The sequence below is a fragment of the Bos grunniens genome, chromosome 1 (assembly GCF_055505025.1).
Source record: "Bos grunniens cultivar Pamir isolate PY7600 chromosome 1, Bosgru_T2T1.0, whole genome shotgun sequence".
In the NCBI taxonomy this organism is placed as follows: domain Eukaryota; kingdom Metazoa; phylum Chordata; class Mammalia; order Artiodactyla; family Bovidae; genus Bos; species Bos grunniens.
The window spans coordinates 5,179,231-5,203,359 of NC_141165.1; the positions used below are offsets into that span (position 1 = coordinate 5,179,231).

General features: G+C 47.4%; 1 long non-coding RNA gene across 1 annotated transcript; it reads left to right on the forward strand.

Moving 5' to 3' along the window:
* LOC147378877 (uncharacterized) lies at positions 1 to 19,163 on the forward strand. The gene is made up of 3 exons (XR_015163930.1): positions 1 to 116; positions 18,532 to 18,737; positions 18,810 to 19,163. It is a non-coding gene; the product is annotated as an uncharacterized LOC147378877 (long non-coding RNA).
* The last annotated feature ends 4,966 nt before the right edge of the window (positions 19,164 to 24,129 follow it).

Consider the following 24,129-nt stretch of genomic DNA (forward strand, 5'->3'; position numbering starts at 1 on the left):
TCTTCATTTCTGACTACTTTTTAATAGTTTTGCCTCTTTGCTGACGTTCTCACTGAGTTCATCCTTTCCTCTCCCAGTTTGGTGAGCATGCTTATTACTTTGAGCTCCTTTATCTGGTAAGTTGTTTGGCAGGTATTTTTCGTCTCATTTTGCCTGACTTTGTGTGTTTGTTTCCATGGATCAGCTAGCTGTCAGCTGTACCTCCTGGCCGTGAAAGAGTGGCTTTATGTGGAAAGCCCTGTGGAGCTCAGTGGCACACTCCTCCCCTTGTCACTGGAGCCGGGTGCTCCAGAGGTGATCCCTGAGTGGACACCTGCGTGTGTCCTCCTATTGTCGTGGGCCACAACTGATTATGGGGGTGCTGGTGTGCGGGGCTGGTCCCCACAGCAGAAGCCACTTTGGAGGGGCTTGATTTCAGCCAGGGCCACCTGCCAGGTGGGGTGGGATGGGAGCTGCTTTAGGTGGGACAGGTTCTTGGGGGATCACTGAAGTGGGGTGCATGGTTTTAGCTAGGTTGATGGAGAGTGATAGATACAGTGCCTGCCAGCACCAGGCCAGCTGGGTGATAGTGTTTTCCAATACTACAAAAAAAAAAAAATGGTGTTTTCCAGCACTTGTATCCCCAGAGAAAGTTCCGCCAGGTACAGGATTGCATCTCTGCCCCACTTTCCGTCTCTGTGTGGCCTTTTCTTTATGACCTTAGTCATAGGAAATCCGTTCAGTTCGCCTTTGGGTCAGTCTCAGAGATACTTGTTCTATGTATAGCTGTAGTTTTGCTGTGTCCACGGGAGGAGGTGAGTCCATGATCTTTCTACTCTGCCATGTTGATCTGGAACTCAGTAGTCAAACCGTTTTACAATCCCATCATTTGGAACAAGGATTCCAATTTCTCCACCTCCTTGGCGACACTTGTCTTTTGTGTATTTTCGATAGTAGCCATCCTAATGAGTGTGATGTGCTATCTCATTGTGATTTGATTTATACTTCTCTGATGATTAGCGAAGTTGAATATTTTTCCAATACTTGACTATTTATACATCACTTTTGGAAAAATGACTCTTCCAGTCTTTTTCTCATTTTTAATTGAGTAGTTTGATTTTGTTGCTGCTGAGTTATAGGAATTACAATGGACACAAGTTTGAGCAAGCTTCAGGAGATAGTGAACAACAGGGAAGCCTGGTGTGCTGCAGTCCATGGGGTCGCAAAGAGTTGGACATGACCGAGTGACTAACAACAATGTAATTGTAGCATCCCCTTTTGCTGGGATCCCTTCTTGGTTTTACAGTGGATTGGGTGTTTCAGCTTCTCAGTTGGGTGCTACAGTTCTCATGGAGGTGTTCTGATCTATATATTGTGGTTAATTAGGTGTCTCTGTGAGAGAAGGATGGTCTACAGCTTGCTCCTTGGAAGAAAAACTATGACAAACCTAGACAGCATATTAAAAAGCAGAGACATTACTTTGCTGACAAAGGTGCATATCAAAGCTATAGTTTTTCTAGTAGTCATGTATGGATTTGAGAGTTGGACCATAAAGAAGACTGAGGGCTGAAGAATTGATGCTTTTGAACTGTGGTGTTGGGGAAGACTCTTGAGAGTCCCTTGGACTGCAAGGAGATCCAACCAGTCAATCCTAAAGGAAATCAACCCTGAATATTCATTGAAAGGACTGATGCTGAAGCTGAGACTCCAATACTTTGGCCACCTGATGTGAAGAGCTGATTCATTGCCAAAGATCCTGATGCTGGGAAAGATTGAAGGCAGGAGGAGAAGGGGATGATAGAGGATGAGATGGTTGGCTGGCCTCCCCAACTCAATGGACATGAGTTTGAGCAAGCTCAGGGAGATAGTGAAGGACAGGGAAGCCTGGTGTGCTGCCATCCATGGGGTTGCAAAGAGTCAGAAACAACTGAGCAACTGAACAACAGCATAACTGTAGCATCCCCTTTTGCTGGGATCCCTTCTTGGTTTTACAGGGTATGGGTGTTACAGCTTCTCAGTTGGGCTCTTGAGTTCTCATGGAGGGGTTCTGGTCTATAAACATTGTGGTTAATTAGGTGTCTCTGTGGGGGAAGCAGGGTCTATAACTTCCTGGCCTGCTATCTTGCTGATATGACTGTCATAGGAAAATGTTTTTAGGATTTAAATAGAGTGTTCATGTTGTTAAGTTAAAAAAAGAAAATCCAAATATAAAACTATGCAGTCTGTTCTGAACTGTGTAAAAATATTCATAGAAAAATTACTGGTAAGAAATTCAGTCCCATAAAATGTTACTACTTGTCTGTACTCTAAATATTTTGCAACAAATAAACCTTTTTTAGTCCAGGAGGGGAGGAAGGCAACTAAATAAAGCAACCAGGAACTCAGAGGTGTGCCTGGGGGTCAGGTTAGGAAGGGAGCCTTTTGTATTCAGCCATCGAAAGAGCAGAGAAGTAGTGCTCTGAGGGCGTGCAGGACAGAGGTAGGAAGAAAGAAGAGTTGTGCAAAGAGGAAATGCACCTTTGGGACAGAGGGATGGGGAGAAAAGGAGCGAGCTTCTAAGTCAATCAGGAGGTCTGAGGCGCTGACGCCAGAACATCCCCAGCAGAGGCACACTTTGCAGGATCGGGCTTCTTCCCTCTGTGATGTCTGTGCCCTTTAAACCCAGGCTCACCCCAAGGCAAGGAAACCACAGGGGATGAGACAGGGGAAATGCCAGGAACTTCACTCCATCATGAAGTGACAGTCCAAAGGTGCCCAGCTAGAGGAAATTCCCCAGAGTGGGGTGGCCGGCCCTGCCAGTTTGCCAGGGCCGGCCTGGTTTCAGCATCACAGTCCTGCAACACAGGGCCCTCAGACCAGGTGAAACTGGGCAATGAGTTAGCCTACAAGCCATGCCCTTACACACACACACACACAGGGCTACCTAGCTTTGGCAGGCCTTTGAGTTAACTGAGAAGGAATTTTTCTTTTATTTAGACACTTCTCCAGTGGATGGTTTGGTGGAACCCCATTAAGGAATGAGCACTTTTGTGCAAAATAAATAGAAGTCTTGCTTAGGGCAGATGCAGCCGGAGTGTAGCGTGGTGTAGCGTTTCTGTGTGGAAGGCGCCCTCTGACTGATAAAGGATCCTGCCAGGGTGCGCAGCTTGGCGAGCAGAGCTGTGGCTGCTCTCTAGCCCCTCCATCATCTTAGCAGGTGTTTTAATGGGGTGTACAAACCACACGATCGCCGGGGGCGGGCCTGCCACTCAGCCTCCACAAAGAATTTGGTTTCTGTCCTAGATGTCTCTAGCATCAGCAATGCCAGAAAAAAGGAAGACACTTTCATATTCACTGAACTATATATATATTATTTTTTTTGCCTAGGAACTATGTCTGTGTGTAAAATCCAAAATAAACATTGGATTTAAAAAAAAAAATTTCACACATAGGATAAAGACCTACTGGAAATAGATGAAGGAGAAATAAAAAGACACCCAGAGGGGAAACGCTGTAGCCGAGGATGAGGCTGGAGGGGGCCTCAGCCCTCTGATCTGCCTCTCTGATTCCAAGGAGAAGGAACCTGCCTGTCAGCTCGGGCGTGGAGACTGTCCTTGTTTTTTCAGCACACCTTGGGTCCGGCAGTGCCGTAAAGGCCACCCCGTCAGACCTTCACCTGTCTCGCTCCTTTCAGGCCTCTGGTGAAATGTGTGCTCAGGCTTTAAAGATATTTTGTCTATGTCTCTTCTCTTCTGTATTTTCCATCTTGTTGCCTCTTGGAATGACACTCTGGGTCATTTCTTCAAACGTGTCTTCCAGGTTTGAATTCTCTATTTCCTTCTTCGGTTGTATGACTCTTGCTGTGAAGCTTCCGTTGAAGTTAGTATGTATGTATGTATTGATAGGTACGTGTTTTGGTAACTGCGTTTTGTTGTTGTTGTTGGAAGTTCCACTTAGTTCTGGGAAGACTACATTACATGATGGAGTTTCCAGTTCCCAAAGGTATCAATAAAACTGCCTTGTTCGTTTGCCTCATTGAATTATTTTAGGCGTAAATTGAAGATTCCTTTCTTCAAGAAGTATTTGCCTTTGCTTCTGTGAGGTGTATAGAGGTACCACGAGTCTCAAAACACCTTCAACGAAATTCAAGGATTGAGATTCCAGGACCCAGACAATTAGCAGTGTCCGCCATATGAAGGAATGAACCAAGGAAATGAGAGAAACACATGGAAGATGGGAGCACACCTCAGCCAGAGGCTGTCCTGGGACCGCAGGCTCCAGGATGCATTTAATCCCTTCTCTGCGGCAGCAGCGACTGTGTCAACAAGAGCAGGGAGACCAGTGAACGCCCAGGAACATACAAACGTGGTGGAAGGCTGCCTGAAAGTAGTCAAACCACCCCAAACAGTGGCCAGAGCACTGTCAACAGAGGAAAATTGTCAGGGTCCCGAGTGCTCACCTGATAGGTGAGAGCCCTTGGTGAGGCCTCCAGGGCTTGTTGTGTAAAAATATCAGCCTCCTTGTGTGATATGAACATCTCAGATATGCTAATCTATGGAAGAAAGATATTTGCAAGTTGGGCGTTGGGGGCTTAGATCTGGGGCTTTTTTGGTTCTAATTGCTGTGTCATCGTGAAAGGATCACTTCCTCTCTCTGGGTCTTGGTTTCTCCAGTTGTGAACAGCAGCACTGTATTTGATCAGTGTTTTCTGGATTTTAATGCTCACACGAATCCCCTAGAGATCTTGTTAAGCTACGGAGTTTGATTCGGTGAGTCTGAGATGGGCTCTGGGATCCCCTTCTAGCTAAGAAGCTCCCAGGTGATCCGATGCTCCTGATCCGTGGCCCACATTGAGCAGAAACTTTTAAGGCAAACCCTAAGCTCCCCTCCCAGGTGGGTCTAGGCAAATAGGGATGCTTTGGAGGCTTACTGTTTAAACGAGCCCCCTCCTCCTTGATGGAATGATTCTATCGCATATTTCAGGGTGAGTCAGAGTCACCTTCTCCAGGAAGCGGGTCTCTGTCACCAGAGCCTCCAGCCAGGACCCGGCCATGTGGGTGCTGGCCCAACAGTGCTGTGACCTCTCCGTGATGGCAGTGCCCTGTGTCCAGTAGCTGCACAGTTCTGGGCACAGCTGAGACCTGATTAATGTTTGAGGCATAACTGAACAGAAGGACAAAATAAATTTAGCAGTGGATAAAATGATGGGGGAGGGGGTGACTCAGCATATTCCTGAGCCAAGTCTCTGTTTGCTCTCAGAACTGCAGATATCCATCTGGCTCCTGTCATGGACTAAACTGTCTCCCCCGCCCCATCCTGACCCCAGCTAATGCATTGAAGGCCCACTGTTGTTGGTCTTTCCTAGCTAAGTCGTGTCTGACACTTTTAACGCCCCATAGACTGTAACCCACCAGGCTCCTCTGTCCATGGAATTTCCCAGGCAAGAAAACTGGAGTGGGCTTTTCCCGACCCAGGGATTGAACCCATGTCTCTGCATTGGCAGGAGGATTCTTTACTTCTGAGCCACCGGGAAGTACCATTATACTTTTTCACAAATGGTACACAAGTTTCCATAATTGGTTTTCTTAATAATGGCGCTTCCTCTGTGGGATCATGGAACATCACAAAAGAGGTCTGAATATAAAAGGCCTTGGGTTCCCTATATATTATTCACATTTGGCAATATTAATAAGTTACTGAACTGTAGAAGTTACACTAAGGACTGGAGGTGATGTATCTTCTATCCGTAACTGAACTTCAGTCGGAAGTGTAAGTCATGTGCCCCTCGGTGCCTCAGTTTCCCCATATAAAGTGATTTAATTACATAGTAGTAAGCATAATTCGGTATAGACCTAATAGAAGCAGAAGATATTAAGAAGAGGTGGCAAGAACACACCAAAGAACTGTACAAAAAAGATCTTAATGACCCAGATAGCCAGGATGGTGTGATCACTCACCTAGAGCCAGGCATTCTGGAGTGCAAAGTCAAGTGGGCCTTAGGAAGCATCACTAGGAACACAGCTACTGGAGGTGATGGAATTCCAGCTGAGCTATTCCTAATCCTAAAAGGTGATGCTGTGAAAGTGCTGCATTCAATATGCCAGCAAATTGAGAAAACTCAGCAGTGGCCACAGGACTGGAAAAGGTCAGTTTTCATTCCAATCCCAAAGAAAGGCAATGCCAAAGAATGCTCAAACTAGCACACAACTGCACTCATCTCACACGCTAGCAAAGTAATGCTCAAAATTCTCCAAGACAGGCTTCAACAGTACATGAACTATGAACTTCCAGACATTCAAGATGTATTTAGAAAAGGCAGAGGAACCAGAGATCAAATTGCCAACATCTGTTTGGATCATTGAAAAAGCAAGAGAGTTCCAGAAAAATATCTACTTCTGCTTTATTGACCATGCCAAAGCCTTTGACTGTGTGGACCGCAAGAAACTGTAGAAAATTCTTCAAGAGATGGGAATACCAGACCACCTGACCTGCCTCTTGAGAAACCTGTATGCAGGTCAGGAAGCAACAGTTAGAACTGGACATGGAATAATAGACTGGTTCCAAATTGGGAAAGGAGTACATCAAGGCTGTATATTGTCACCATGCTTACTTAACTTATATGCAGAGTACATCATGTGAAATGCTGGGCTGGATAAGCATAAGCTCGAATCAAGTTTTCTGGGAGAAATATCAATAACCTCAGATATGCAGATGCCACCAACCTTATGGCAGAAAGCAAAGAGGAACTAAAGAGCCTCTTGATGAAAGTGAAAGAGGAAAGTGAAAAGGTTGGCTTAAAGCTCAACATTCAAAAAACTAAGATAATGGTATCCAGTCCCATCACTTCATGGCAAATAGATGGGGAAACAATGGAAATAGTGACAGACTTTATTTTCTTGGGCTCCAGAATCACTGCAGATGTGGACTGAAACCTTGATATTAAAAGGCTTGCTCCTTGGAAGGAAAGTTATGACCAACCTAGATAGCATATTAAAAAGCAGAGACATTACTTTGCCAACAAAGGTCCATCTGGTCAAGGCTATGGTTTTTCCAGTAGTAATATATGAATGTGAGAGTTGGACCATAAAGAAAGCTGAGCACCGGAAGAATCGATGCTTTTGAACTGTGGTGTTGGAGAAGACTCTTGAGAGTCCCTTTGGACTGCAAGGAGATCCAACCAGTCCATCCTAAAGGAAATCAGTCCTGAATATTCATTGGAAGGACTGATGCTGAAGCTGAAACTCCAATACTTTGGCCACCTGATAGGAAGAACTGACTCATTTGAAAAGACCCTGATGCTGGGAAAAATTGAAGGCAAGACAAGGGGACGACAGAGGATGAGATGGTTGGATGGCATCACCGACTCAATGGACATGAGTTTGAGTAAACTCCGGGAGTTGGTGATGGACAGGGAAGCCTGGTGTGCTGCATGCAGTCCATGGGGTCACAGAGTTGGACACGACTGAGTGACTGAACTGAACTGAACTGAGCTGAAGCAGAACGCAGCTCTGAAACTGTTTCTGAGATTACATCTTTGGTAGTGTATCTCAACAGACTCTTCTGGAGTCAAAAGCTCAACTCAAAACCAGAAAAATGGTGACTTCCCTGGTGGCCCAGTGGCTGCGGCTCTGTGCTCCCAATGCAGGTTCAATCCCTGGTCATGCAACTAGATGCCACACGCCTCAGCTAAGCGACCAAGTGCTGCAGCTGAGACCCCCGTGCAGCCAAAGAAGTAAATATTAAAAAAAAGAAAAAAACAACTGGAGCTCAAGGATTAGTCAGTCACAGATGTTTGGTTGATTGGAGTAATATTTTTTAAACTATTGATTTTTGAACTGCTGTAATTTCAGATACAGGAAAGTTTAAAATAATGAAAGAGACCATTAAATGTCACTCTATGGTAGTCAATTTGAAAACCTAGAAAAAAGACTCCTCACAAAATGTTAAATACCAAAATTGATGTAGGAACAAATTTTAAATAAAACATTTATAGAATGGAAAAGTAACAAGATTTGATGTGGAAAAGGCCCCATCAGAATGAAATGGCTGTGTAACTGAGTTTCACTTAATCTTTAAAATACAGAGGGGCTTCCCTGATGGCTCAGATGGTAAAGAATCTGCCTGCAATACAGGAAACCCAGGTTCCGTCCTGGGTCAGGAAGATCCCCTGGAGAAAGAAATGGCAACCACCCCAGTATTCATGCCTGAAAAATCCCACGGAGGGAGGAGCCTGGTGGGCTACAGTCCAATGGGTCACAAAGAGTCAGACACGACTGAGTTTCCCTATCGGTCCAGTGCTTAAGAATCTACCTGCTTATGCAGGGGACATGGGTGCAATCCCTGGTCTGGAAAGATTGCACATGCCACGGGGCAATAGCCTGTATGCTGCAAATACTGAACTCACTCTCTAGAGCCTTTAAAATTTTTATTTATTTTTGGCTGTACACAGCCAAAAATAAATAAATAAATAATTGAAGATATAGATAATTACAATGTTATTCAAGTCCTTGCTACTCAAAGTGTGATCCATGGGCCAGCAGCATCAGCATCACTGGGAGTTTGTTGGCCCCCATCCTTGCTGCTAAATTAAATTCTGTGTTTTAACAGGAGTTAAATCCATTAGAAAGGTGATGCATGTATATTAGTGATCAAGAAACTTGGGCTGAGGGAGTGGTTCTCAACTTTGGCTGAATAATGGAATTATGTGAAGAGTTTTTTTTTTAAAAATACTGACATTTGAGTCCCACCCCCAGATATTCTGATTTAATTAATCAGGTGCATGCCCTGGGCCCCTGCATTTAAAAATATTCCCTAGATGATTGAAAATCAGAGATAAAAACTGGCCTTAGAAAAATATGGAAAACTTTAAGAAATAAAGCTGACAAAGAATGTATCCCCAAAGCAAAAAACAGAATAAAACTACAGACAAATCTCATTTATGATTAAAAATAAAATCCAGTTATGATAAAAATAAAGTAAGACCAGGCAGAGTTATTTCAGGAATATAAGCAATAATTTGCTGGTTTAATAACCAGCTCTGGGAAAGATTTTTAAAAGGCCTGATTTGCAGCCTTTGTCAATTCTTGTGGTGTAAATACTCCAACCTGGACTAATTTTAAGCACAGTTCATTTTAAGCTAATTTTGCTTCTAGCAAAGAATGGTGCTAATTTTAAGCTAGCAGCACGATCTTAACTGGCTTGAAAATTTCTGAAAATGAAACAACTAGCTCTCACAATCTGCTCGATGCCTCACACCCGTAGAGGTTGATTCAAAATTAGGACATCCCCCCACGAGCCCGTTCCGTCAGCACTTTGGAGAGGAGAGACTCGTGATGTCAGAGAGCGTCCCATCCCAGGTGTGTTCAGGGGGGCTGCCTGGGGGAGGCGCCACCTCCACGCAAGCACATGCCTCATCCCTCCGTGCTGACTCTCGTCCTGCAGGCTTCACTCAGGTCCTGACCCGCTGCTCCTGGAAGGCATGGGACTCTCTGACACCTGCTTGGCTGCCAGAACAAGCCTGTCCCAGACTCGCTGGGACCACTGTGCCCCTGTGGTCATGACAAAGCCCAGGTTTGACCAGGTCCTTCAGAGGTGGGTGGGAGCATCGCCTGTTTCTCAGCAGGCAGACCTGGCAGGGCATGCGTGCTGCTTTGTTAATCCACAGACACCCTTTCAGATAAGGTTGCCCTTTCCCAACCCTGAAGGGAGCGGACAGAGAGGGCAGGGGCCCGCCTAACGTCCTTGGGAAGCAGGGTGGGTTTCCTGCCCCGGTGGCGTCCGTGGCGTCTGTGGCCGGCCTTCACGTCCTCCGAGGTTCATCTGCTCTGCCTTGCACTTCCTTGCTTCCCTGGCTTAATCGTGCCAGTTCCATTTCTCTTTCTGGAACTGCAAGCCTCTGACATCGTTCCAGGAAGCTCCCATTTTACTGACATACCCAGAGTCCATTTTCGTTATTAGTGAACTCTTCCAGAACAACACCATCACTCCTGACCTAGGCGGCTGCCTAGTGTGGGACTCCACCTTGGTGTTCACGTCAGCTGTGGTGACAGTTTCCAAGCGGTCACTCTCCTGGCCTGGTAGGAGGGCTCCATGGCAGGGCGGTCGTCAGCAGCTTCCCGGGTTACCCTGTGGTGTCAGGGGCCCCTAAAGAGCTCCTGGGAGCCCTGCGCTGTGCGGAGTCACACACGGCTGTCTCCACCCTGCAGGGACGGTGGCAAGGGGTTGGCAGAGATTCTGCCGCACGAGCTTGTCTGTTCTCCGTGGGACAGGTTTTATCTATTATTCACCAAACCAAATGATGACTGAGCACCTCGGAGGGGCCCTTTGGCCGGAGACAGAGCAATGAAGCAAACGGATGTAAATCCTTGAGACCTGCATGTCATCAGGGGAAGGGAAAATAAACGAAAGCAGACCAGAAACAAACAGATAAGGTGATCATAGGGATATGGAGAAAATAAGAGTGCGGAGGCTCAGGGAGGGAGGGAGGGAGGGAGCTTGCTCGCTCAGAGTCGGGGACAGACGCCGCGGGAAACGAACCATCCGAGTGTGCAGGAAGGGTCAGCCCTGGGAGGAAGGGACCGGGAGCCACAGAGGCCGCGAGGAGGGCGTGGGCTTGGCGTGTCTGTGCGTGCCAATCTTGCGGGCGGGCAGGGGCTGGGTGCTGAGTGCCGAGGGTGGGCTTTGGACTCTCACCAGGACAGGACTGTGGGCGGTCAGAGGTGGGAGGTCAACAAGACAACATTCGGTAGGGGGAGAGGGCCCCGTGGCTGAGGTGTGGAGAGGGAGGGGCTGGGGCGGTCACGAGGCAGGACCCAGGCTGGGGGGACAGGGTCACCAGCCTTTCAGACCGCGGTAATGCCACGCCAAGCTCAGTCATTTGAGCTCACTCGTCACAGACACCTCCGCGGTCAGAGCCTGTCACCGAGGCCCAGAAACACAGCAATTACCTGTCAGAGCTAAAACACAACAACATGTATTTATGCCGAAACAATAGTAATCACAGCGCAACGCCTCTCCGGGCTGTTCTCGCTGACCCCGCTTGCCCTGACCGCTGACCCCTGCATCCTCATGCTCCACTCGGCCCACCCGCTCTGGGCTTACGCTGCCTGACCCTCCCAGGCCTCGGCCACCTCCGCCCGCTCCCCCAGCGTGGTTGCTGCTGAGCTGCTGGCAGGCAGGGTCAGAGATGCAGGGAGCAGACAGGTTTTTGGAAATGTGTTTGTCACATGGTACACATCATTAATATCTGATTGCTTTGACATAACTTATTCATCTCCAGTCCTTTATCATTCTGGAAGAAAGTAGTCTCTTGTCTCTTTACCCATTTATTCAGTCTACAGATATTTGTTGAATCATAGCTATAAGCCCCCTGGGTAGGAGCTGGAGATACTAAGGCAGGGTACCCTACCCCCTACCCCCAGGACGTGGCCACCTGCAGATGTCACTGCCTCTGGCTCTTCACTGGGCACCAACACCAACCAGAGTTTCAGACCACAGAGCTAGACTCTCTCTCCAGTAGAAGGAAAGAAATGAGAATCACGTTTCTCATTTACTCTGTGCCAGATACTGAATAAGGCACGTACATCTACAGACCTAACCTTTATTCCTCACAACATTCTGGAGAATGGATGTGATCGTTCCCATGTGCCCTGATGAGTGTATTGTGGCCAGGAGCGGTGACATCGTTTGCACACTGATACACAGCCAGTTAACAGCAGAGCCAGGGTGGCAACCAGCTTTGCTTGGCTCAAAAACCCACGCTCTTTCCACTCCACTGTAGTTAAAACATAAGAAAGCAGATCAAACTGAGATTAAAGGAAGGACTTGGGCACGTGCTCAGGCCCACCTCAGTCAAAGAAAAGCATGAGGACAAGGAGGAAGTCAGGTGTCAGGGGTCATAAGGCCTCAAGAGCCACCAAAGAATCATGAAAACAAGAGCAGCAAACACAAAGGGACATCATGGAAAACCCAGCCAGCTGCTTCATGTCACAGAGTGAGTCACCCCCGGAAGACCTTGGAGGAGGATGAGAAAATGGACAGGTTTGGGGATAATTATCTGAACTTGCTGGGAGGCAGAGTCCTGCCAGATGCGGCATGTTTAGCAGCCAGCTGCCTGGAGGTGGGGGGCAGAGGGCTCTCCTGGGACTTCAGGTAAAAGTCAGCCAAATGGTGCCCTCGTCTCTGGGTCTAGAGGAGGAGCCCTAGATCCCTGCGTCTCAGCCTGGGTACCTGCACCCACAGGATTATGAGCAGCAGCAGAAGACACAGGAGTAAGAGGACAGATTTTTTCAAGAAAATGTCCATTTTACTTAAACATTTGAACAAAACCAGTGACATTATTTTGATAACAAATGTTAATATATTATGCAAGAGATAGCCAGACATGGAATTTGAAGATAACCCGTTTTCAAGGAAGTCTCATGATTTAGGTGGATCACTTGAAGCTTCGTTCCTAGATGTCTCAGTTCAGTTCAGTTCAGTTACTCAGTCGTGTCTGACTCTTTGCGACCCCATGAATCGCAGCACGCCAGGCCTCCCTGCTGCTGCTGCTAAGTCACTTCAGTCGTGTCTGACTCTGTGCGACCCCATAGACAGCAGCCCACCATGCTCCCCTGTCCCTGGGATTCTCCAGGCAAGAACACTGGAGTGGGGTGCCATTTCCTTCTCCAATGCATGAAAGTGAAAAGTGAAAGTGAAAGTGAAGTCGTGTCTGACTCCTAGCGACCCCATGGACTGCAGCCTACTAGGCTCCTCTTTCCATGGGATTTGCCAGGCAAGAGTACTGGAGTGGGGTGCCATTGCCTTCTCCGGCCAGGCCTCCCTGTCCATCACCAACTCCCGGGGTTCACTCAGACTCACGTCCATTGAGTTGGTGATGCCATCCAGCCATCTCATCCTCTGTCATCCCCTTCTCCTCCTGCCCCCAATCCCTCCAAGCATCAGGGTTTTTTCCAATGAGTCACCTCTTCGCATGAGGTGGCCAAAGTATTGGGGTTTCAGCTTCAGCATCAGTCCTTCCAATGAAGTCCTGGGTAGGACTGATCTCCCTTAGGATGGACTGGTTGGATCTCCTTGCAATCCAAGGGACTCTCAAAAGTCTTCTCCAACACCACAGTTCAAAAGCATCAATTCTTTGGCTCTCAGCTTTCTTCACAGTCCAACTCTCACATCCATACATGACCACTGGAAAAACCATAGCTTTGACTAGACGGACTTCTGTTGGCAAAGTAATGTCTCTGCTTTTTAATGTGCTGTCTAGGTTGGTCATAACTTTCCTTCCGAGGAGTAAGTGTCTTTTAATTTCAGGGCTGCAATCACCATCTGCAGTGATTTTAACGATCCATAATTGTTTGCTGGGAAATACTGAGACGGTCCACATGGTTATCTTAAATTTGTAACAAATCAGCTGCTCACATCCCACCCTTAGATCGGTTTTAACCAACGATAACTGAACTCTCATCCTGGGCTGGAGGTTCTGCTGGGTCCTGTCCGAGATTAAGAAGGTATTATTCACGTAGTAATCCCGAACGTATGCCCACAGTAACTGTAACATCATCTGTTACTTAGGCTATGGTAGAGGCCTGTGGAAAGAGTTATGTGCAGTCAGAGGAGTGATTAATTTTACCTGGGAGGGGGGCCATGGGTGAAGACTTTGAAGAGAAGTTTCATCTGAAGGGAAAGGATTCTGCCATGGGGCTCTCCCTCACTCTAGGCCCAGGAAACAGGGAACTTACTGCAGCTGGAGTGTAAGGAACACAGGAGACACTGGCCAGAGGTTGGTAAGGTAAATCACTGGGCTCAGATGACGCAAACCTTGAACGTCATCCTGGGCATCCTAGACTTTATTCTGGAGACAGTGGAAGGCCAGCATTGAAAGGTTTAAGATGGGTGAGAAATACAACCAAACCTGTATTTTAGGAAGCTCATGAAGGTTGGAGGGTGACTCGGAGGGAAGAGGTCTTGTAATTCAGATTCTGGGCAAGCCATTCTGAAGCCTTTCCTAAAGGCATCGAGCCCCTTGGGCAGCTCAGTCCATTCCCATCACATGCAGATTTGAGACATTTATGGAGCCCATTGCAGTATGTAATCACCCCTATAGGATGGATGTATATATTGCTCTGTCACAATTGTTGGTAGTATTTCAATAGATGCATTTTAATACAATTGGTTTCCTCTGTAATCTTTTGTGTTTTCTTTTGTGCCCTTGAAAATATTGATTTGGGGACTCTCTTGGTGGCCCAGTGGTTGAGACTTCACTCTTCCACGGCAGGGGAAGCAGGTTTGACCCCTGGTTGGGGAACTAGAATCCCACATGTCTCACAACATGGCCAAATATATATATATACACACCCACACACATATATATATATACACACACATACATACATGGCCAAATATTTATATGTGTGAGTGTGTGTGTGTGTGTTGTTTTGGGAAAGACTCTATGGACTTCACAGACTGCCAAAGGGTTCATGATCAAACATTTGAAGATATTACATAGACCATCTTCTTTCCTTTCTCCACATGCAGTAATTCCTCAGTCAAGTGAGCGCTTATCAAATGTCTCTCCCAGGCTCAGGCCTGTGTCAGAGGCTATGCTCTGAGGATCTGAAACCAGGCTGCCTGGGCTGGAATCCGGCTTCTGCTTTTTTGAACCGTGTGATTGTGGCCAAATAAACTTTCACCTCCCAATTTTCTCCTTGGTAAATGAGTACAGTAGTAACCCTCACTTCAGGGGGCTGTTTTAAGAAAGAAATCAGTTAATGCATGTGAAGCTTTGGGCAGTGTCCAGCCCCCTGGTCCCAGAACACAGAGTGTTTACTGTAGAATCAGGGAGACGTTATTACAGGGAAGAGCCCATTTTGACTCCAGGCTGGATGTGTTTCTTTGACTTTAACCTTTGCTTTTCATTGCTTTTGTTATTATAATCTTACATAATGGCCTGCCTCAGGGAACTCTGCCCCTATGCCTGAAGGTTAAGCCAAAGTTGTTTGTTCAGGGAGACACCATGACTCCCTCTACCTGTGGATGGCTACAGTTCAGTTCAGTTCAGTTCAGTTGCTCAGGCATGTCCAACTCGTTGCGACCCCATGGACCGCAGCACGCCAAGGCTTCCCTGTCCATCACCAGCTCTCGGAGCTTGCTTAAACTCATGGCCATCGAGTCGGTGATGCCATCCAACCATCCCATCCTCTGTCGTCACCTTCTCTGCCTGCCTTCAATCTTTCCCAACATCAGGGTCTCTTCAAATGAGTCAGCTCTTTGCATCAAGTGGTCAAAGTATTGGAATTTCAGCTTCAGCATCAGTCCTTCCAATGAATATTCTGGGTTGATTTCCTTTAGTATTGACTGATTGGATCTCCTTGCAGTCCAGGGTACCCTCAAGAGTCTTTTCCAACACCACAGTTCAAAAGCATCAATTCTTCGATGCTCAGCTTTCTTTATAGTCCAACTCTCACATCCATACATGACTGCTGGAAAAACCATAGCTTTGACTAGATGGACCTTTGTTGGCAAAGTAATGTGTCTGCTTTTTAATATGCTGGATGACTACAGGAAGGAAGAAATTAACGTATCCCATCCTGAGGCCAGTCCAGGGGATAGCTGCAAGATTGATGGCCTTTTACTTTACCCCCTCACCTCCTCCCCCTCAGTTCTATAAAAGAATCTGGCATCCAGACCGTGACAAGAGGTTATTTTGAGACATTAGTCTGCCATCTTCTCGGTCTGCCAGCTTTCCTCATAAAGTCATATTCCTTGTCTCAACACCTTGTCTCTCGGGTTTCTTGGCCTGTCGTATGGTGAGCAGAGTGAATTTGGATGTAGGAACATGGTAACCTCAGGTGACACCACTCCAGAATAGAGCTGCTGTTTGATATGACTCTCATTGCTTTGGTTTCCATTCTTCAGGTCTTCCTAAGAATGACCTGAATGAAGGAGTCTTCTGGGGCCTAGAAGAGAAAACAACAGTTTCAAAGGCCCTTGCTGAATCATCTAACTTCAGAGAAAACAAAACAGAACTTTAGGTCCTGCCCTGATGCTCCAGGCCGGTTGCATCTGTCTGGGACTTATCACCCCCTGTCCAGAAACCTTCCACCCCCTACACCTGCCCAGAAGACTTATCACCCCCTGCCCAACTACAAATGCCATCTCAACTAAAGAATACCCAAAACATCCCGCCTGATTAACGTTTCCCTTATCACTTCCACAAACCTCCCAATAAATATGGAGCCTCCCTGATCCCTCTCCGCGCTCAGCCTGGTTGTTAGGCTGACTGTCGCCCCTTCTTGCCTGAATACTTCTGAACCTACTTCTGTTGAGGTCGTCTTTCCTTTTTCTGCCTCGGCCCGAACTATACCTTACACTGAAAAATTCAGCTGAAAAAGAAGTAGTCACAGAATCCCTTCAAAGTCTACATTCATCTAAAAATGTGGTAGCCATCTTAGTTGATGTCCCCAAAAGCAGAACCCAAGGATTTGTGGCAGGTTGCATTTGGGAAGTGATTCCAGGCCTCACAGTAGGGGAAGCAGGATGTGGTGGAGGGGAGGGGGCACAGCTACAAAGGTTAACCAGCAGGCTGCCTCCGAGGGCAGCGGGGTGGGGGGGCCGGGGGCCTCTGAGAGGTCGTGCAGAACACGGCCAGCTGTCCTGCCAGCGTGAGGGGGTGGTGGGCTCATCCACCAGCAACTCTCCCTTGTCTCTGAGGGCTGGCTGGGGGTCTCATGTGTGAGCCCAGAGAGCTGTGGTGGCAGAAGCCGCCCACAGACAGGCCACACGGGTGCCTGGGGAAAGGCCCGTGTGTGGGAGAGAGAGCTGCCTTTAAACGCCACCAGCCCCCGCCCGGCGTTGCTTCAGTGGGGATGGCGGGGGAGATGTGCCATCACGGGCAAAAGAGACAGTAAACAGATGAGCCTCTCCTTTATTTGATTTTAAAATGTTACTGAAAGAGGTTTAACTCCACCCTGCATCTTTCAGCGGCTCCCTGCCCTCCCCTTCTTGCCATAGCCTGTGATTTTCACCCCAATATTGCTTCAGCAACTTATGTGTGATTTGGTCTTTATGAGTGTGTTTATCAACAATCCCAGCCACCCACACACTTCAGAGCCATTATTATGGTTAACACTTGTCAGTGATTTTAAGCCAGGGGGTGGGTGGGTCAGGGGAGGGGGAGAGGAGCGGGGTGGCTGTGTCAGAATATATTCTTTATTTTGGTACCTGCTTATTAGCAAAGAAAACTGAGTCCCTGGAGTGTTTCTTCTTCTCTGTTCTTATCTGTTAATCAGACAAACACCATGACTGGCAGTGTAAAATCTTAGGACCGTGGGATGTTAGATGCATATGGCTAGATTCCAATATAAGTGGAGTCGTAAAACTCATACTTCTTTGAACAAATGAGTGACTGTCACGCTGTTAAATTCCATAAAAAGCAGTTACATCTGCTCAGTTTCCAGGTGAGAGAGCATGGATACTGGAGAGCAAATTTATCATCATTATTTTAAAAAGCACTCAGTAAGGGAGAAGAACTGTAGGATATCACAATTTTATCTATACTATGACTACAATTATGTACGGATTGTGTCACTTTAGGGGCAAGAACAGGAAGGTAAAATGGAAAAATGAATATTGTTTTCCAATGCAGTCCATTTTATTTTTAAAACAGGAGGAAAGACAGACCATCAGTAACTTATCACATCCCAGCATGACATGAAATTCTTGACGTGGTTTTATTTCCCTCAGCAACTTTTCTAAGCTCATACAAATTCATTGAGGAATGCCCCCAAATTTCCTTCCACCCCTTTCTCTCTCCTCTAGGCTAAAACGCTGGAGCTGGCCTCAGCAGCCCTGCAAACATGGATAAACCTGGAAACCAATACACTAAGAGAAAGGAGCCAGACACAAAAGACCACCCATTGTTTGATCCCATTTACATGAAATTTCTGCAAAGAGGAGATACTATGGCTTTGGAAAGCAAATCAGTGGTTTCCTAGAGGCTGCTGGGAACAGGGATTGAGTACAAAAGAGCGTGAGGAAAAGCCTCAGGGTGCTGGGACTGTCCTAAAACTGGAGTGTGGTGGTGGCTGCATAGTTGTGAAAATGTATGATAAGTCAATTACACAATCATGCTTTTTGAGGGAGAAAGAAAAGGAAAAAGGGTTGGGTGCAGGGTGAGGTGGGGGGAGGGAGAAAAGCCCTGGGAACTGTAGAAACAACCTCTAGCTGCTGTGGGGTAGACGAGCTCCCTGATGAAAGAGCTATAGCACCCTCACTCGCAAGGGACATCCAGCAGCCCCTGAAAATAACCCTTGGCCCCCAACACACCCTCGAGGGGAAAACAGCACCTGTTTTACACAGGAACTTCGCTTCAGGACAAGCAGGTCAGCAATAGCACCAAAGGGGGAGCCGTGCATTTGGGCTTCTGCATTTTCTAGCAGACACATTAAAAATGGAAGCAGAAACAGATTGCATTAACTTTAACAATATGTTTCCTTTAACCCAGTATGTCCAAAGCATGATCGTTTCAGTGTATCATCAGTATAAAAACTATTGCGATATTTTACTTTCTTACTTTCATAGGAAGCCTTCAAAGTCTGTTACCAGTCGAATGGCATGTTTCAAATTTGACCAGCTTCATTCTCAAGTGTTGGAAGGCCACAGGTGGCTACAGCCTTGGACAGCACAGGCCTAGAGGCATCTTGTCGATACTCCAGAGACTTCAAATTGTTCGAAGAGAGAATGGTTTTCATGCAGACGCCCACTGCCAACTAAACAAACAAAGAAAGGTATATATTGGATTGTGTAAAACCACACTCATCTCTGTGTGATCCTCACTTTTTTTAAATTTAATTTTTCAGGGCTTCCCTGGTGGCTCAGTGATAAAGAATCCACCTGCCAATGCAGGAGACACAGGTTCAACCCCTGGTCTGGGAAGATCCCACTTACTGCGGAGCAACTAAGCCCTTTGCCACAACTTCTGAGCCTGTGCTCTGGAGCCCGGGAGCCGCGACTCCTGGGCCCACGAGCCCCAGCTAATGGAGCCTGCATGCCGTAGGCCTGTGCTCCTCAATGAGAGGCCCCACCGCAGTGAGAAGCCTGCACAATGCAACTCAAGAGGAGCCCCTGCTCGCCACAAATAGAGAAGATCCCGAGCAGCAAGGAAGACCCAGAGTGGCCAAACATTAATAAATAAAATTATATTAAAAAGTAAAGTCTAAAAAAGTTAATTTTTCACATCAGTTCAGTTCAGTTCAGTCGCTCAGTCGTGTCCGACTCTTTGCGACCCCATGAATCGCAGCACGCCAGGCCTCCCTGTCCATCACCAACTCCCGGAGTTCACTCAGACTCATGTCTATTGAGTCAGTGATACCGTCCAGCCATCTCATCCTCTGTCGTCCCCTTCTCTTCCTGACCCCAATCCCTCCCAGCATCAGAGTCTTTTCCAATGAGTCAACTCTTCACATGAGGTGGCCAAAGTACTGGAGTTTCAGTTTTAGCATCATTCCTTCCAAAGAAATCCCAGGGCTGATCTCCTTCAGAATGGACTGGTTGGATCTCCTTGCAGTCCAAGGGACTCTCAAGAGTCTTCTCCAACACCACAGTTCAAAACCATCAATTCTTCGGTGCTCAGTCTTCTTCACAGTCCAACATCCATACATGACCACAGGAAAAACCACAGCCTTGACTAGACGGACCTTTGTTGGCAAAGTAATGTCTCTGCTTTTGAATATGCTATCTAGGTTGGTCATAACTTTCCTTCCAAGGAGTAAGCATCTTTTAATTTCATGGCTGAAGTCACCATCTGCAGTGATTTTGGAGCCCAGAAAAATAAAGTCTGACACTGTTTCCACTGTTTCCCCATCTATTTCCCATGAAGTAATGAGACCAGATGCCATGATCTTCGTTTTCTGAATGTTGAGCTTTAAGCCAACTTTTTCACTCTCCATTTTTACTTTCACTTTTTTAGTTCCTCTTCACTTTCTGCCATAAGGGTTGTGTCATCTGCATATCTGAGGTTATTGATATTTCTCCCAGCAATCTTGATTCCAGCTTGTGCTTCTTCCAGCCCAGTGTTTCTCATGATGTACTCTGTGTATAAGTTAAATAAGCAGGGTGACAATATACAGCCTTGACGTACTCCTTTTCCTATTTGGAACAAGTCTGTTGTTCCATGTCCAGTTCTAACTGTTGCTTCCTGACCTGCATACACATTTCTCAAGAGGCAGGTCAGGTGGTCTGGTATTCCCATCTCTTTCAGAATTTTCCACAGTTTATTGTGATCCACACAGTCAAAGGCTTTGGCATAGTCAATAAAGCAGAAATAGATGTTTTTCTGGAACTCTCTTGCTTTTTCCATGATCCAGCAGATGTTGGCAATTTGATCTCTGGTTCCTCTGCCTTTTCTAAAACCAGCTTGAACATCAGGAAGTTCATGGTTCACATATTGCTGAAGCCTGGCTTGGAGAATTTTGAGCATTACTTTCCTAGCGTGTGAGATGAGTGCAATTGTGTGGTAGTTTGAGCATTCTTTGGCATTGCCTTTCTTTGGGATTGGAATGAAAACTGACCTTTTCCAGTCCTGTGGCCACTGCTGAGTTTTCCAAATTTGCTGGCATATTGAGTGCAGCACTTTCACAGCATCATCTTTCAGGATTTGGAATAGCTCAACTGGAATTCCATCACCTCCACTAGCTTTGTTCGTAGTGATGCTTTCCAGGACTCACTTGACTTCACATTCCAGGATGTCTGGCTCTAGGTCAGCGATCACACCATCGTGATTATCTGGGTCATGAAGATCTTTTTTGTACAGTTCTTCTGTGTATTCTTGCCACCTCTTCTTAATATCTTCTGCTTCTGTTAGGTCCATACCATTTCTGTCTTTATCGAGCCCATCTTTGCATGAAATGTTCCCTTGGTATCTCTAATTTTCTTGAAGAGATCTCTAGTCTTTCCCATTCTGTTGTTTTCCTCTATTTCTTTGCAGTGATCGCTGAGGAAGGCTTTCTTATCTCTTCTTGCTATTCTTTGGAACTCTGCATTCAGATGCTTATATCTTTCCTTTTCTCCTTTGCTTTTCACTTCTCTTCTTTTCACATAGTCCTGAAGAATTGTTTAACGTACGCAGTGAGTTTCCTATTCAAGTCTTGGCAGTTTAAATCCCTACAGTCAGCACACACTGCTGCATTTAAAATTAACATTAAGTGGAGGCATTTTGAGACTAGAAATTATGAAGCAAGGATTTTAGTTAAGATTAAAGGTTAATCCTTCACCAGCAAACTGCATTCTGTCCTCGCAAGAGAACAATCGTGATGATCTACAGTAATAAATCTGATTATTGTCATTATGGAACTCAAACTATTTGTCTAGAAATGACAGCATCTCAAAGACCAACCGGTTGAGAAGGTTTCAGGTGGACTTTTTCGGTTTGGTTTGATTGGGTGTGGGATAGAGGTTGTACAGTATTGGAAAATTCAATCATTTAAAGTACTGTCAAAATTCTTACACCCTACATTCACTGATGGGTTCTGATCTGCTGTTTCATTGCAGGAGAATCTGAGTAATTCTACAACATTCACTGTCCCTACTTTAACAATTGTACTTGTAGCTGACTACCCAGCTTTCTTGTAAAAATAAAAATTAATCTGCTGCTGGAGTACCTGAAAAAATATTTCTTTTCCCAGTAACACTAGAACTATGTTTTCTCTGTCGACTCCAAGAGCTAAAGAATAAAGCGACCTCATAGAGTCAGCCGGAAGGAAGGCAGGTGATTATTTGTTTTCTGGGTTGTTGTTGACGGTTCTCGGAAATCCCCCTTTGCTAATAGTCACCTTTTGTTCTGCTCTTCCTATCTGGGGTTGGAAACTGTGCCCTTGGGCTGCAGGTGTCTCTCTTGGGCCCTGCTGGACTGTTTTTTATCCCTGTCCCCTTCTCCTCACTTCCTGCCGTACAAACAGCCTGGAGGCCAGGGACAGTCTTGTGTCAGAGCCGCGAGGGCTGACTGGCTTTTTGTTTCAAGGCCGGGCCCTCAGCAGATGGGGGGATAGATCCTCTCATCCTGGCCTACAGCCCTGGTCCCTGCAGGTAACCAGACCACCTCCCCTTCACGCGTCCACCCTGCCCACTTGCTTTCCGACCCTGGGATCTCCATTCAGGCCTCCCAGGCCTCCACGGTCCGCTTGAACACTCGTCTCTATCTCAGCCCACAGTCTTTCCCTTCGCACCTTCTGCACTAGAACCAGGGTGGAGAAATGTGTCCCCCCAGCCCAGGATGGGCCAGACTCTTTCCCCTTGCTGTCCACAGACCCTAGCCTATGTCGACAGTCAGCCCGAAGGCCTCCCTGTGTTAGCGGCAGGCCCAGCTGAGCCCACGCTGGTGCAGCCTCTGGGCTTCTCCGCTTGCCAAAGGGCGGGCTCCCTCTGTGGTCTCCTTCAGCCAAGGAGCAACTTTGTTTCTGACTGTTCAAGGAAAACAAACTCCCATTGCTCACTGATGCATGTTTTAGTTTAGGTTCTCCCTGAAACAAAGCCTCGGAACGAGACCTGGATCTTGGGTGCAAGGAGCCTTCTGGGGCAGGGACCTGGGGCCAGGAGTGAGGGGATGGGAGAGGAGCGGGAGGAAAGGCCAGCAGAGGCTGTGTGCATCACTGGCGCTCCTTGTGAGCCGTGGGGGCCCGTTCTTGCTGGGGATCCTCCAAGAGATGCTGTAGAATGTCTCCCAGAATTGCTCCCCTGAAGAACCAGAGACCGAGGCCTTTTGTCCCGGACTTTCCGTTCCCCCAGGGTTGAGGGTTGCCCTGGGAGTGTTCACAGCCGCCTGTACTTCGGGCTGCCGCTGTAAGGGTGACGTGGAACACCAAGGCTGCAAAACACCCTGAGGCGGGGGCTTAGGTTCCCTGAGTGTGCAGAGTGTGCCCCTCCTCCTGAGGCCCCAGACGGATGGAGGGGAGGTGATCGGCAGCGGAAAAGCCCTGGATCCTCACCCCCTCAAATAACAAAGCCTGGCTGTTTAGATGGAAGTGTCCCAGGACCTGGTGTAACTTCTGCAGCTGCTTCTTTGTGTCAAGAGTCTGGAAAGCGGGAAGGTGACTGGCTCACATGCGGTCAGGTCAGGGCCAAGGCAAGCGCCTTTCCCCCGGAGGGCCTGGCCTTCCAACTCCTGTCTGTTCTCAGGACAGATGCATTTCACAGCCACAGTCAGGCCCAAGCGAGGGTCCTCCCTAGCCCGGTTGTCAGCCTTCATCCATCTTTAAGAGGCTGACCCAGAGTTCCACATGGTTTGGGGACACAACCTTCCTTCCTGAGCAAGCTGTGGCTTTGGGAACCCTTAAAGCCAAGCTGCAAACTGGCCCGAACTAGGGCTTCCCTTATTTCCACCACCCGGCAGTCCCCATGGTGACGTCCTCAGAGCTAGAGAAAACGAGGGAGAAGGTCCTGTTCATCGGGGCAACGGAAGCACGGCCAGGGGCTGCCTGGAACTTCGGGTCTGGGAAGAGGAGAGCTCGGGGCACTTGGCAAGGAGCCCTTGGGGGCCACTTACGGGAGACACTTATGGCAACAGGTGACCTCCAAGAGCAAGATGCTGGCTTAAAACTACACTGCTAATCACAGGACTTCCCTGGTGGCTGAGATGGTAAAGCGTCTGCCTACACTGCGGGAGACCTGGGTTCAATCCCTGGGTGGGGAAGATCCCCTGGAGGAGGAAATGGCAACCCACTCCAGTACTCTTGCCTGGAAAATCCCATGGACGGAGGAGCCTGGTGGGCTATAGTCCATGGGGTCGCTAGGAGTCGGACACGACTGAGCGACTTCACTTCACTTCGCTTCACTAATCACAGGCTTCCCAAAGCACAAGGCCATTCTCATGCAGACAAATGACCGTAGGCTAGGATAATGCAGGAGATCTGGGGTCCTTACTAGTCATGGCACAGCTTGGCCTTCTCAGTAAGGGTTGGGTGTCCTCACAGATACTAATCCTTCATGATAGCTGCTATTCATTGTGTTCAGAATGCAAACAGACTGTTTCCCTGGTGGCTCAGATGGTGAAGAAGCTGCCTGCGATGTAGGAGACCCGGATTTGATCGCTGGGTTGGGAAGATCCCCTGAAGAAGGGAACCGCAACCCACTCCAGTATTCTGGCCTGGGAAACCCAAGGACAGAGGAACCTGGCAGGCTACAGTC